The sequence below is a fragment of the Rattus norvegicus genome, chromosome 16 (assembly GCF_021556685.1).
Source record: "Rattus norvegicus strain SHRSP/BbbUtx chromosome 16, alternate assembly SHRSP_T2T, whole genome shotgun sequence".
Lineage (NCBI taxonomy): Eukaryota > Metazoa > Chordata > Mammalia > Rodentia > Muridae > Rattus > Rattus norvegicus.
The window spans coordinates 54,906,284-54,919,962 of NC_141549.1; the positions used below are offsets into that span (position 1 = coordinate 54,906,284).

General features: G+C 41.8%; 1 protein-coding gene and 1 long non-coding RNA gene across 1 annotated transcript; both read left to right on the forward strand.

Moving 5' to 3' along the window:
* Erich1 (glutamate-rich 1) overlaps positions 1-13,679 on the forward strand; it is a gene marked incomplete at its 5' end in the record, with an annotated part of 52,793,804 nt that overhangs the window by 24,035,724 nt on the left and 28,744,401 nt on the right.
* On the forward strand, positions 3,655-13,010 carry LOC120097435 (uncharacterized). Its single transcript, XR_015639915.1, has 3 exons — positions 3,655-4,251; positions 8,513-9,005; positions 10,126-13,010. It is a non-coding gene; the product is annotated as an uncharacterized LOC120097435 (long non-coding RNA).

A 13,679-nucleotide genomic window follows, 5' to 3' on the forward strand; every position in this document is an offset into this window, starting at 1 on the left:
CTAGCTGCTGAAGTGGTGGGCTTCAGTGTTCCCAGGCAAAGAAACTCAGGAAATGCCACCCTCCACACAGAGAGCTGTGGCAATGAAGGCATCAGTGGGTACTTGTGCATTGGTCACCTTTGCATCACGGTGACAAGATACTTAATAAATTCAAACAAAAAGAAGAAACATGGAGACTGGGGATTGGCTCAGCCATAAAGGGTTGGACATGTAGGGATGAGGACCTGAGGTTGGATACATGGAACTTCAGCTACATACAAAGTACAACAAAAGTACATATCTGTAGTTGCCAGGCTTGAGGATGGGGCGGGGTAAACAGTCACTTTGGAGCCCACTGCTAGCCATTCTATCCAAATCTGTGAGTGCCTGGTTCATGTGAACTCTGTGTCTAACCTTAGGGTAGAGAACAGTGGAGAAGCATATCCTCTGACTTCCCCATATGCAAATGCACAAATGTGTACCTCTCAGCATACATGAATTCACACACATGCTTGCACACACAGAAACACACACATATACTCAAAGGAAAAGAAGAAAGGTTCATCTGGGATCCAGTTTCAGGGACTCTGCTGCTTCTGGGCCCACAGGAGGTATCAAGGCAGGAGTGAGTGATAGAGGAAGCCATTCATCTCCTGGCAGTTGAGCCAGAGGGATGAAGAAGAGAGAATCCCACTATCCTGTTCATGGACAAGCGTTTAATATTTAAATTCCTTCTAGTAGCCACCATCTACCAAGGGCTCTGTCATCTCACAAGAGTACCACAGCCTGGGGACCAAGCCTTCAACAGATGGGCCTTTTATGAAGGGCATTCAATACCCAAACTGTGGTACCCGAGGAACAATAAATGCAGAGAATAGTTTTGTCTGCTTTTTTTCTCATATATCAAAAGACAAACCCCATAAAAGGAAGTCGCTTGTTCCCGGGAACCCTTTAACAGCGAAGATGAATTCATCTGACAGGAGGTTAATGACAGGAGCTGATGACACTTTCAAGGCAGACACTGTCACAGGCTACTGCCGGGTGGATTTACTTCCAGCCACTTACTCTCCTCCACTTTGCCCATAAACCCATTCTCTTTTCCTGGGGTGTGGAAGCTTCTAGATGCTCCCTGGTGTTGGAGGAAACTGCCTCCTACTTTGTACATAGCAAAATTATATTCTCTTTTCTTGCTAAGCTGTCAGTTAGATTATAAACTTAGTTATCATGCCCTCAGAGTATAGAGGATAAATGTCTCCTTAGGTATAAATACACACATATTCACAAGCACACACACACACACACACAAATAAATAAATTTTAATAAAAATAAAATTATGAGATTCTAACATGAATTTAGAAGAACATATTCAAACCAGAGAGGACTAAGTATTAAGGAAGTTGAACATTTACTAAAGGGTGGATTTTAAATAATAAATCAGGTTGAATTAAATCTTGATCCAGAGTGCTACCCTAGCTCTAACTCCAGGAATCTGACCCTGGATTCTGAGTGATCTGTGATCAGTGGCAGAGAAAAGCTCTTTTGTGACAAACATCACAAGGAGAGCTTCATTCTCTGTCGCTGTCTGACTTGGAGGTGAGCAACTCTCCTACCCATTCATTGCATCAAACTTAACCAGTGCTGTGAGTCTGTTTATCGATGGCATAGCCCAGTGAGAGGCAAAAGATGGCGGTGAACAAACACGTGCGGTCATGTGGAGACCCGGGTCTTTTTCTTATTGTTGCTATAAGGAGCTGGGGTACTATTCCTAAGGGGTAGGCATGGTCACTGTGCAAAGTCAGGGATCCCTTAGCTTCCCATCCCCACAGAGTGGCATTGTTTTTGCCAGTGATTCCAGTCAAGGCCTGGTGAGGTCAACATCTGGAGTCTCTTTCCACGTAAGCTGAAATGACTTAGCTTTGGAAGAGCAGCGTCTCTACTTCAGCCTTCCTTCTGGGCACCCCCAGGCTTCCACTGACCAATGCATCAATCAGGAGCGTGTGATCCCATCGGACACCTTTGCTGCGAAGACTAGAGGACACAGACAATATACAAAGACAGATCCAACAAGGAGAAACTGAGCAAAGCATCTAAACGGAAAGCTACCACTGTCCCCAAGGACAGTAAACACATGACAAAGAGTGCAGAGGAAGTTGCTACCCAAATAGGCAAGAAAATAAAAACATCTAAGTACACTTTACTCCGTTTACTGACAGCATCCATATCTGTGAAGATTGCTGCTTGCATACAATTCCTATTTTTCGTGTACATCCCCTTCCCCTCGCCCCATTCACCCTTATCCTTGTTTTAAGTTTGATACAGAGTAATGGCTTTCACGGTAGCATAGTCCTGCTTGTGTGTCACTGTGCTTTCCTCTCCTTCCACCATACTCTGGGCTCCTCCCCCTTCTAGAAGGTTCCTTTTCCCTCTGAAAGCAAGACTCCCTTCTGTTTTCAGGTCACTTGAATTCCATTGCCTCCCTCTTAAGATCTCTTCTCCTAAATCTCATTATAGTAGGGTGGTCAGCACAGAGACTCACAACTGGTTAAAGTGCAGAGTATCGGTGAGATGCTCAGCCACAAAGGTGACCTCTGTATCAGCACGCACGCACGCACGCACGCACGCACGCACGCATGCGCGCTCCCGCGCCCAAGTTCAGAGACCATCACAAAGAGGAAAGGGAAACACATTTGTAAGTCCAGAGGGTGGGGAAAACCAGAACAGAACAATGTCTTCATGGCACGGCATTAGTGAACTCTCAGTGGCCTGCACAAGATCAAGTCAGAGTCCCAGCATAGAGGGGGAGGGGCGTGCGAGACCCCGCCTTTAGTTGAGGAGGGGCAGGTGCTGGTTTCTGGAGGAGGAAGAGTCACTTTGTGTAAGAGTGTGGCCCCTGGCAGCTCAACCATGCTCCAGGGAATGGCCTTACCATCATGGATATATGAGACCAGCACAAACTGAGTTATTAACAAAATAAAACATGACAAGTTGGGAGGGGTAAGGATTTGGGGGATATCTGGCAAGAGTTAGGAGGAGAAGAGAGAGTATGATGAAAATGCATTGTGTGAAATTCTCAAAGATGAATTAAATATATCTTAAACTCCCCTATCACACATGTCATTTTAATAGACGTATCAATTACCATTCTTTTATGCTATGTCCCCATTCACCTACCCTCAGAAGTATAACACTTGTAAAGATATATAATAATGTTTTAGAAAAATAATTATTTCTAGTTTTCTCCTTAATTAGCGCTTAAACACACATATACTTGCATCATTAAAATTAAGTTGCTAGGAAAACCTTTAGCTTTTGCAGGGGCCGATATTGAGATGGCCTCACTATGTAGCCTAGTTGGTCAGAAACTCCCCTGTAGGCCAGGATGGCTTAGAACTCATAGCGACACGTCTGTCTCTGCTTTATAGTAAAGTTGAATAGATAATTAATAACTATATAATTACTTCTCAAGATCTTAAATCATGGTGTGTGTGTGTGTGTGTGTGTATCTGCTGCTAAAAATCAAACCTAATGCTTCACTCGCACATGCTAGGCATGTCAGTTAGTTACACTACTAGGTTTTATATTTCTGGCAATTAAAATCACTCATGCTCGTGTATGCATCCAATTTGACTGGGTCTGGCATGCTGGGGGAAATTTGCTACCGGCATTTGATATAAACAGTAGGAAGAAGGCAGAGGGGGTGCTGTTAGTCACTTGGATGTGGAGCGGAGCAACGATCTGCCGTACGTTTGTTGTGGCAGTGCTGGACGGCCAACCTAACTTTCTAGCCCTGAAAGTCTGTTAAATGTATCTCAGTCATCCATCCACAAGACAGTGCTTCAAAGAAAACCACAACACACCGATCCTTTAGAGCCCCGCAGAGGAGCGAACAGGGAGAGCGAGACAACGAAGGAAACAGTGAAGAGGTCGGGAAGAGAGAAAACTTACTTGTCTATTTGTTCTAATTTCTACTAGACTTATTTAAGGCATCTAGATTTTCTTCGTCAGCATCTAAACAGCATTAAACTTGGACATCGTACATGAAAGGGGAAAAAGATCTCTCGGCTCCATCTAGTGTTCAATTTTGAAATGGCATCCGCCTTGGCAATTCTCACTTCCTAGTTACCTAATTGAAAACTGAACGAGGAATAGGATCAAATCAAGCTCTGTCTGCGCAACTGTGAAAATGAAGAGCGTTGCAAAGCCAAAGATGATAATTTCCTAGCATCATATGCATGTTTTGTAAGGCCATCGAAGCGAACCTTAAGTCTAAGGTATGGCAACAATTATGATTTGATCATGCCTTGGAACCATGTGCTCTCCACAAGTCAGCTTCAATGTCACAGTTTTTCTGCAGACTCCCTCCCTCCCTCCCGCTCTCTCTCTGTCTGTCTCTGTCTCTGTCTTTCTCTCTCTCTCTCTGATTTCTAGATCTTATGGAAATAACAGAAATTTATAAGCAAACATTCTTCCTTATTTCAAACAACTCTGATACCCACCCAGAAACTGTCTTTGAGCTATGCCAAGCTAACCACCCTCCCCCTTGGTGGGGGACGGGAGATGGGGTGTGGGGGGTGGGGGATTGAAGGAGTGTAACATAGAAATAAGGGACTTTTGCCTCTTTCTGAGTCTCACAGTCTTCTCATATTCTTTCTCCCCCCTATGCTTCCTGCATCTTGCTGCCCATGGCAACCATTTGTTGTGTGTCTACATGTCCCCACACAGTTTTATTTAATCCATGCAATAATCCTCTAAGACAGATATTAACAGAAGAAAAAAAATGAGACTTAGTGACCTTAGTGAACTTGCCCAAGGTCACATAGTCATTAAATGGCAAAACGGTGATGCCATTCTCCTCTGCTTTCCTATTGCAAAACTCTGAAATGCTCTAATGGACTTGATGCCTCTTTCTACCCAGAATGCTTTGAAATCATGGCCAATCAAGGGTACATAGCTGGAATCTTTAATCTTCTTTCTGTCATGTTCACTTGTTTCGAAATTTCAATTTTGCAAGCGTCTTAAAGTCTGAGTGACACCTCTTTCAGGAAAGCTCTGAGAAATCTTCTTTTAAATATACTGAATTTATGTCATGAAGTACGGGTGTCCCCCTGTAACAGAACTGGAATGCCAAGCTAAAACACTTGCTGTTTTCCTAGAGAGCTTCTATTGTCACTTTTTGAGAAACACTAAACCGTTGCTCTGGTATAAAGGTTTTTGTTTTTCGTTTTGTTTTGCTTTTCTTGAGACAGGGTCCTCTCTACAAGGACCTGGCTATCCTAGAACTCACTATGTTGACCAGGTTAGCCTCATACTCAAAGAGATCCTCTTACTACTACCTTCTAAGTACCGAGATTAAAGGAGCATGACACCACACCAGACACAGTTTTTAAGATTTTCACAAACTGGGCTACACAATGGACTTGCTATTTGAAATGTTCAAAATTATCTGAATAATAATGATGATAATAATAATAATAATAATAATTTACTGAGAATTCTATATGCTAGTATTTAGTTTAATCATCCTTAACCTTCACAAGCAATTATGCAATATTGATACATTGTATCTAAATGACAGGAGGAAATTCATGCTCTAAGGGAATGGAGAACAACATGTCAATGTCACAGCCTAGTTAATCATTGAGCCATGGCTTAAAGTTTGTTTTGCTCAGCTCCAAAGCCCATGCAATTTCTATCGCTTCATGCTTTTTAATAGTCAGAAATCAGATCTTAGAAGTTTTACACAGAAAGATTACTTGTACCACTGAGTTGTTATAACGGAACACATTGGGTTTGCATCTCTGTGAATGCAAAATCAGTAGAGCCAAGATAAAAGAAACAGAGAAAGTTTTATTACCTTGAGCTGGCAAAGAAAACTCAAGGGTCATATCCTCAAGGGTCAGTTTCCTCTTCCAACAAGGAAGCATATGCGTATTTTATCCAGGGAGCCTATATGCATTCATGCAGACTTGCTCATTCCTAAGCACACTCAGCTCACAATTTCAAAAGAAAAGGTAGCAGACAATTTTGTTGCTGTTGTTTTGGTTTGATTTGCATTAGTTTGGTTTGGTTTGGTGTGTGTGTGTGTGTGTGTGTGTGTGTGTGTGTGTGTGTGTGTGTGTTTACCACAAAGTCAGGGAGCACACACATAAAAGATTAGAATGATAGACAGAATTGTCTCTGGGTATACTTAGCTTTACCCAAAATTTTTAGCTGAAAATGAAAGAAAGGATATTTGAAGGTCATTAACACAAGAGCCTGTCCCTGTAAGTGCCTGCTCTTGCTTGGTAACAAATAATACAACAGTTTTATGGCAAAAAGCATTACTGAAGAAAGGAAGACATGATATTCTTGAAAGTCGCAAAGGTGGAGACCTAAGTTTTCTTCTTTATTTTTTTTGGGAGGATTTTATATATTTTTGTTTTATCTATATGAGTTTTTACCTGAATATATGTCTTTGCATATCATGAATGCAGTATCCAAGGAGGGCAGAAGAAACCACTGTATTCCCTGGGACTGGACTTATACAGATGGTTGTAAGCTGTCACGTAAATGCTGCAAGTTAAATCATGATCCTCTGGAAGAAGAGCCACACTCTTAACCATTAGGACATCTCTCAAGCCCCATTTAAAAAATGAGTTGAATTTCCTAACACCTAATAAAGATGTTCTGAGACTCTTCCTTACAGCTCTTGACAGTGTAGCCTCAGTCTCTCGTGTTCAGCATTGCATGATGGCCACTCTCATATTTAAGCCATGCTGTTTAACACACTTTTTAAAAGCTTGACCTTTTGACCATCGTTCATGCACTATTCAGTGTCTTTAGCACATGATTATGTAACCATAGCACTCTGTCTCTCAGAGCTATCCCATCACTGCAGACTGACTGAAAGGTCGCATGTGGTCATGAAACTCTGTCACCTTCTGCCTGGCACCGCCTAGTGACCCACCACTCCTTCCCATCTTTATGAATTTGACAATTTTAATCAACAAGGGATTAATGCAGCAGCAGTCTTTGAGTCAGCTTTATTTTACTTAATATAATGTTTTTGATGTCTATCTGTGTTGTCATGAATAAAATATGAGGACTGCACTTCCTTTTCAAGATGAATAATCTGACTTACGTACCACATTTTGTTTCTCTACACATCCATTGAGCTATTTCTAACCTTTGGTTGTTATCAATGATGCTGTTATTGTCATTATATCCACACATCTGCTTAAGTCTCTCCTGTCTCATTCTTGTGACTAAACCTAGAAATTGAATTTCAGAATCGTACATATAACACCCCATTTTCTGTGGTGATGTGATATGATCAAAACATCTCTTACATGAGTGTAACTCTGGACCTCACAGACAGAGGTAATAACACATTTTGAGGTAACTGGCGACAAGACTGCTTTCCCATTGTGTGCTCCGGCTGTTTGTTTAGCCCGCTCTTAAGAGAACAATAGAACAACCTTACATGGCATAGATTTCCCATGTACTCAACTTTCACAGCCTAACCTACTGCACAACTGTAACTTGTTACGTACTCCTCCATGACCCTTCCTCCGTGGGTGGCCTAATAGTAAGTTGTTGAAAGAAGAGCAAATAAAGGTTGAAAGCAATCTTATATGATGACTGTCTACCATCAATGTTGATGACCACAGGCAACTATTGCTGGAGAAACAACGGTACTAATAATACTGTTATCTGGGTCCATTGGAGTCAGTGATTTAATCCCTCAAAAAACTCAGATATATATTTCTACAAGATACCCCATCCCTTCCCTATATGATGTTTTCTGTGCTTTTTAATAAACATGGAGCGAAACCCTTTGTTAGAGACAGACGTACACACCTAGACATGGACAGACACACAGGAACAAGCAGATGGACAGACTCACAAGACAGTACTCAGGCAGGTACCGACCCAGACTCTTACATCGGACAGAAAGAACAGAAGGCACCTGGAGAGCAAAGTAGAGAATTCAGATTTGAACTCGTTCTCAGTTAAATGGCACCAAGGGAAAGCGCTTCAATGTCTTTGCTTAATATGACACTGACACGTTATTGCTGACTCTGCATTTATTTTTAATACGTTCAAATTGGTCACATTTTGGTCTCCTGGGTGAGCAACCTGGAGAGCCGAAGTGAAGCATTTTGGAGCATCTAGTGTGCAGGAAGGGTGACCTGAATTCATAGGTACTTACTGGGAGGATTCCTGGTTAGGGGATGTAGATTTTAGAAGTCTCAGTCACCAAAGATGACAGGAGCCTCAGAATCTCCCCAAACCTCCCATGTTGTCTTTCTGCAATGCTGGAGAGGTCCCTGGGGAAGAGGAAATTTGCCTGTGGTGGCTTGAATAAGAATGCCCCCCCTGTAGGCACATATGTTTGAGTGCTTGGTCCATAGGGAGTGGCACTATTGGGAGGTGTGACCTTGTTGGAGGAGGTGTGGCCTTGTTGGAGAAAGTGTGTCACTGGGATGGGTTTGGGGGGTTTCAAATGCTCAAGCCAGGCTCAATCTCTCTTCCTGCTACCTGCCAATCCAGGCGATCCAGACGGAAAACTCTCAGCTGCCTCTCCAGAGCTGTGTCTGCCTGTGTACCGCCGTTCTTCCCACCTGGACAACAATAGACTAAACCTCTGAACTGTAAGACAGTTAAATGCTTTCTGTATAAGAGTTGCTGTGGCCATGGTGTCTCTTCACAGAGATAGAACAGAGACATGACAGCAAGTCTAGAGAGAAAGAGCATGGCTTTCTCGGAAGCTCATCGATTGCTTTTTCTCTTTGCCCTCTCCATCCATGTTCACTATGGGGAGTCCTTTATCTCCTACATTCCATGTGCACACATGACAGTTAAGAACTCAGCTTAAGCATCCCCAGAAGAAGAACAACAATATCAACCAACCAGACACCCCAGAGCTTCCAGGGACTAAACCACCATCCCAAGAGAACACAGGGATGGACCTATGGCTCCAGTCGCATATGAAGCAGAGGATGGCCTTGTTGGGCATCATTGGGAAGAGAGGCCCTTGGTCATGGTAAGGCTTGATGCCCCCTAGTGTAGGGGAACGTCAGGTCGAGGAGGTGGAAGGGAATGTGGGTGAATGAGTGAGCACCCTCATAGAATCCGGGGTTGGGGCAGGGAATGGGGTGGGGGAGAGGGAATGCGATAGCAGATTTCTGGAGGGGAGACCAGGAAAGAGGATAACATTTAAAATGTAAATTTAAAAACAATCCATCAAAAAAAAAGAATTTGATGTAAAGAAATTAAAAGTAAGACATCACTGAAAGAAATTTGCAAACACTCATGTTTGGGCAACCCCGTGCATTCCTGTAGGGCATCCTTGTCCAGGGCCTTGCCACCTCCTGCTACAGCAGTAAGCAGCCTCTCAAGCTCCCATTCTCCAGCTGCCTGACCAAGTCTATCCACAGCTAAAAGCCTGATCTCACAGTAAAACCGTTCTGGCTTAGCAGTGCCTTTAGATGCAAAGGGTAGACATGTTACTAGGACACAAACCTAAAAGCTTTTAAAGGAAGTTTAATTATCTGACTCTGTTAAATAAGAAAACTTCAAAACTGAGACTTGATGACCTGTCGGCCCTCAACTGGTTAATAAATAAACATAAATATAAATAATACATTTCTATTTAACATATTAATATAATGTGCATTTAATATTTACTATAATAATATAATTTAATATAATTATATACCATAATAAACAAAAGTAAAAAACATGGAGCCTCTGAGAAGTATCAGATCATAGACTCTACCACAAAAGCCTAAAGGAATTAATTAATTAATTGATTAATAAATAAATAAATAAACGCGTCTGATATTCATATACTCAAGGTCTTCTCCCACTAACAGACAAAACACACACATGCTTTGTGTGTGAACAAAAAGGATTAGAGAAAATACATACAATTTAATATTGATTAAATTCCCAAAGTTCAAAGTTTAACGCATTGGAATTAAACCTATACTTAAAATCAATGGAATTCTCATAAGATATTAATCTACCACTGGTGACAGTTACAGTATTAGCTACTAAAGCTTAAAAAAAGAAAAGAAAAATTATCATAGACACGGGCTCTAAAAGGTTAAATTTCCTTTGGCCATTTACTGTTTTCCCTACTTATGCTGATATCTTTCCAGGCTCTGACTTTGACTCAGTGGAGCACACGAGTCTGCCCAAGCTGTTCTGGGACACTTACTGTCTGATTTCTCTATGATGAGATTCAAGTGAACAACCATGTAGTTCTACATCTATGACCTCTGTTGTGTTTCTGTCAGCTCTGAAGAGGGCATGTCCTCATGACATGCTCCATAACCCCTGGAGAAGCCATAATTGAACAAGCTCATTTATTACTCAAAAATCAATCAATCAAACCAACAAACCGGGAAATAAGGAAATACCAGCTCAGGAGCGACGTGCCAAAGGAGTCTTCACTTTCAATTTTAAAATTTGATTCTCTCAATCTTTCCTTCTGACACCTAATAAAATATAACATCCTAAAAATACAAGAAGTATCCAAACTCAGGATTTTATGTAAACTTCCAAAGGGACCTAACCAGGATCTGGGCCCAAGGTTTTTAAAACCTGCAGCCCAGCATCCACAGCTGTGATTTTGCCTGTAGATTTTTCTCGGGATCCCAAGGTGATTGGTAAAGCCACATGGTGAGCAGGCACCAGGAGACTACCAGCTGGAAACAAAGCAGAGACATCACTTGACTATCGATCGCATGTCACTTCTAAGTCTTACCCCACTAACCAAACTTCCTCTCATTACAATGTGTCTTCATCTCCTGGCTTTAATTCTAAAACAAGTCCAGGCCTGGATTCCTGGCATGGGGGAATCTAGAACAACTTAGCTATGTTCATACACACAGAAAGGTTCATCACAGTGGTTACTGCAGCTTTAGTAGCTGTTATAGTCATCACTGTCACTGCAACGGTAATCACGTTTATTCTATGGGAACTACAGCAAATGTCAGCTCCTGTTGTAGTGAATAATATAAATAAAAAGTGAGACACCAACCCACACTATCACTGGCAGGGTAGGGCCACATGGCATCTGTGGGGTATTTTCATCTCAGTCAGCCAAACTCTGGTTTAGAGCTCTCAAAATGTCTCCACCAGACTCTCGCTAAGTTCCCAATTTCTGTCACAGGCATTCTCTGGGCCCTGTGGCTATCTCACCACCCTGGCTAGCCCCAGAAGTGACCGCCCTTCTAGTTCCCATGGAGGGGTGTGGGTGGGGGAGCCACCACTCCAGCCCCATTCAGACATCTACCCCCTGTGGTTACAGTCACAACTCCCAGTAACCCGTTAAAATCAAAACTCTAGAAGCTCATAATTTGTCAATCAGATTTATATCAGTAGATTCTCATCCCACAAAATGTCCATACGATAAACTCAGAACCAATTGGTATTGATATAAACTGCCCACCTAGATAAGACAAATTGTCCTGTAAAAATCCATCTCCCATGAAATGTTCATAGCTACCTGTGGCCACTTAAAGCCACACCAGACCTTCTCTGCCTCCATCTTGGTTCTTCTTCTCCTTTCTCCTCTCTCCCCACCTTCAAAAACTCTGTCCCGGCCTTACTTTTTCACTGCCCAATCACAGGCCTTGCCTTATCTTGTGCCTGCCCTTATCTGCATATAGACATCTACCCATAAGTTCCTATCTTTAAAACAACACTACTGAATTACAGGCACAAACCCAAACTGGCCAACAAGTCCCTAAGAGTTTTGATGTCCTTTGAAACCAAGGCCATGTGGCTTGGGGGACATCAAGAACGTCCGACCTTCTCGATTCTCTTATCTCCACCTGTCCAAGACTGGGGTTACAGGAGCATGCTCCCCGTTAGCTATTTTCACGTAGGTACTCGGGATATTCTGACCTTAGGTCTGTGTGGTTGCATGGGAAGCACTTTACATCCCTCTCAGTTCCATAGTTTATGTCTATTTTTAATTGGATTTTTAAATTGTTGTATTATAGTATTCTGGATATTGATCTGTTACCCGATGTTTTGAAAATATTTTCTTTCATTCTATGGACTGTCTTTCAATCTCTTTTTTGATGTACAAAAGATTTATTTAGGAGGAAATCCAGTTTAACTACTTTTTCCTTTTATAATTAATATTTTGGTGTATTATCCAAGAAATAATTGTCAGATCTAATGTCATAAAGGTTTATTCTTGTGTTTTCTCCTAAGATTTTTATAATTGTAGCTTAAATTTATTATTACTTCTATTAATTTGTTTACTGTGTGTAAGCGTGTGTGTGTGTGTGTGTGTGTGTGTGTGTGTGTGTGTATTATGATAGACACATGTATAGAGGTCAGAGGACTCTCTTGGATGAGTTTTGGGGATTATATTCAGGTCATTGGGATTGACAGCAAGCATCTTAAATTTAAGAATTTGATACATCTTATGGAAGAATAGGAGAAAAGATGGCAGGCCCCAGTGGGGATAGGAACTCCACAGGAAGACCAACAGGGTCTAACTATCTACCTAACCTGGACCCTTATGGCTCTCAATCTGAACCATCAACCAAAGAACATACACAAGGTAGACCTACGGCCTCCCCTCACATATGTAGCAGATGTGCAGCTTGGTCTTCATATGAGTCTCAGCTAGAATGGGAGCTCTCCCAAAAGCTGTTGCCTGTATGTGGGCTATGTTATTCTAGCTGGGCTGCCTTGTCTGGCCTCAGTGGGAGAGGAAGTGCCTAGCCTCACAGAGATTTGAAGTGCCAGGGTGGGGGGGACACTGAGGAGGTGCCTCACCCACTCAGAGGGGAACGAGAGGGGAAGAGGAGGGAAGGATTGTGGGAGGGCATGACAGGAGGAGGGCAGTGAGTAAGACAAAAAATGAATAAGTAAAAAAATTAAATTAAATTAAAAAAGAGAATTTGAGTTACACAGAATGGGAAATGATTTTTTTACCAATTACACATCCAATAGAAGGCTAATATCCAAAATATATAAAGAACTCAAAAAATTTGACACCAAGAAAACTAAATCCTAATTTAAAAAAAAAAAAGGTTACGATCTAAACAGAGAATTCTCCAAAGAGGAAACTCAAATGACCAAGGAACACTTACAGAAATGTTGAGTATCCTTAGCCATGAGAGAAATGCAAATCAAAACTACTTTTAGATTTCACCTTATACCAATCAGAATAGCCAAGGTGAATAAAACAAATATCATATACCCCAAAGATGCTTCGTTATACGACAAAAACTCTGCGCATTGTTGCCCTACTCATAACAGACAGAAATAGGAAGCAGCATAGGTGGCCACCAACGGGTAAACAGATACAGAAAGTGCGGTGTATTTGTACAATGGAATATTAGCCACTGAAAAAAATGAGATCATGAACTTCACAGGGAAATGGATGGAACTAGAAAAAAATAATCCTGTGTGAGGTAACTCATACAAAGACAAATGTACATATATTAACATGTAGATGCGTGCTAGCTCTTAAGTCATTGATGATAAACAAGCTACAGTCCATATAACCACTGAGGTTACATGCAGAGTAGGTCTAGGGGCGAGGGAAGGATCTCCTTAGGAAGGGGAAATGGAATAGATAGTTATGGTGAATGAGGGGTGGGACTTGAACAAGGATATCGAATAGGAAGGGAGAGAGAACAAGGGACAAGAAGGGAATATGGAGAGAGACAGTTAAAACTAAGGG